Source organism: Aplysia californica, unplaced genomic scaffold (genome assembly GCF_000002075.1).
Source record: "Aplysia californica isolate F4 #8 unplaced genomic scaffold, AplCal3.0 scaffold00250, whole genome shotgun sequence".
Classification (NCBI taxonomy): domain Eukaryota; kingdom Metazoa; phylum Mollusca; class Gastropoda; order Aplysiida; family Aplysiidae; genus Aplysia; species Aplysia californica.
In genome coordinates this window covers 224,140-226,189 of record NW_004797520.1, presented here as the reverse complement: position 1 = coordinate 226,189, position 2,050 = coordinate 224,140, and the positions used below count along the sequence as shown (strand labels likewise).

General features: G+C 39.1%; 1 protein-coding gene across 2 annotated transcripts in view; it reads left to right on the top strand.

Moving 5' to 3' along the window:
• The first annotated feature begins 1,449 nt into the window (after nt 1–1,449).
• Nucleotides 1,450–2,050, top strand: part of LOC106012046 — a 14,220-nt gene continuing 13,619 nt past the window's right edge. Inside the window, exon 1 of one of the 2 annotated variants that reach the window (XM_035970303.1) lies at nt 1,450–1,521. The gene's annotated coding sequence lies outside the window, so the exon portion shown is untranslated. The other variant, XM_013083714.2, reaches the window with a different exon arrangement.

Below are 2,050 nucleotides of genomic sequence, written 5' to 3'. Positions count from 1 at the left end.
GAGAGAGAGAGAGAGAGAGAGAGATGTGTCATTCTTTAAACAATTGTACCTAACATTATATATGTACCATTCCTTGCTTTTGTCATTATTTATTTACAGTTTGAATTTTGACAAAATATTCCATAAATAAATGCACCCGATACCCCTGATTAATAAAAAGTAATATATTAAAACATATTAAAAATCTTGGGCTTAGAACGTTCCAACAGCTGGCCGACGCTTTGTGTTCTGTCTCAAAAGCCCGTCTCCCACACAGTATAGGCTTAAGCCTCGTTTTCCTTCTTTTGTCAGCACAGCACTCGCCGGCACATATTGCGGCTTTCCGAGGTCAGATTTGGGAAAAGGGAGCTGGACAGAATCTCTCGGAAGTTTGCAGCTGCATGGGATTTTAAAACTTGGCGGGCAGAATAAAAGAAATAAGCCTAGGCCAAACTATCGCTGCTAAAAACTGATTTCATGTTCAGAACCGAAGTACCAAAATAAGCAAAGAAAGTTGGCGTAGAATTCGAACCTGAATTTGGTGTGATATTCAAACTTCAGCAAACTTTGTTTTTAAAGTGACAATCAATTTACCAATTTCCAGCTTCATTTTCCGGTTCACCCCCCCCCCCCATTCCTCATTCCCATTGTATGTTTATGTACCGTACAGCAGTGTCATATAATTTTTCAAACATTCTGATCGGCTCCATTCTTTCCAGTATTGTTTTTTTCTTTCTTTTCTTTCTTATACCCAGCCCAGTATCAACAATCACATCAATGGACGATTTTGTAGCTGTTGTGTTATTGTCTTTTTTATGTACCAGATGACTCTCTAATGGGCGAAACTTTGAACAACTTTTATAAAATACAGCTTCTTATAGATTATATTATTTTTTCATTACGATACAAAACACAAAAAACACACCAAAAAACACAAAACAAAAAACTACAACAACAAAAACAAAACAAAAACAAACAAAGAAAAAAAAACCGACATTAGACGTAGACGATGATAATACAATAACACCAACAGATAGCAACAACAACAAAATTACAAGGCGGCAACAACTCTACCATCACGTTACCATAACAACATGACTATTATTGCTACATTTACTACGCTGCCACTGTTGCTATTACATTAATATGACTAAAACAAGAACTACCACTACTACTAGATACTACGTGTATTATTACTAGGCCTACAACTACAAGAAGAAGTCAGCAGAATGGAGGTGTGGTGCATTCGTCGACACGGATAAATAGCTGCAACTGGACTTGTAACACACAACAAGACAACGAAAACACTCCTCAAATGGTAAATCCAAGACTGAGGTTAGAGTTGTCGGTCTTGGACAAACAATAACAAGAGCTAAGGTGAAGCAGAGAGTATTTAATTATAGTGTCTCTGGGTGAAGTCCCTGGTGCGCGCGCTCTTCTCCATAGGAAACCGGAAATACACCTTTGTCACTCTAAAAAGCACAGTTTAGCGAGTTGCAGCGTTGGAGATCTAAGATTAGGCCTATAGATCTGGTTCTGGAGGTGAGCTTTGTAAAACGAAAATCGAAGCCCCGGAGGGTTAAGCGAGCGAGTTCATTGTTCAGTCATGAGTTCAGAGAGTCACGGACGGCTTGATAGGACCAAGTTTGAAATCCAACCAACCATCCATGCCCTGTTGAATTGTGTTGCTGTGTCACACTGTGTGCGAAAAGTGGTAAAGACTAAGAGAATCGAACAAGTCAAGTGTTTGCTGAAAAGTGAAAGTAAAATGGTTTGTTTTCCTTGTCTTGGTTAGCCCTTTTCGATGTCGATTTTAACGTCAGCTTGAAGTTGAAGACCATGTCGACCATGACTCTTGATCAAATCTGCCAGATTCTAAGGAGGGTCGTTTGCTGTTTTGTGCACGGAGTAGAATCTAGATCATAGATCTATAGATCTAGATCTAGAATCTATAATCTAGATCTACGGCATACCGTCACGTACGGCATACTGTCAGTTGGCACGCATTTGGCCTAAAATTGGACAACCAGACAATTATGCGATAATCTGGAATGCTGTTTGTCGTAAGTAT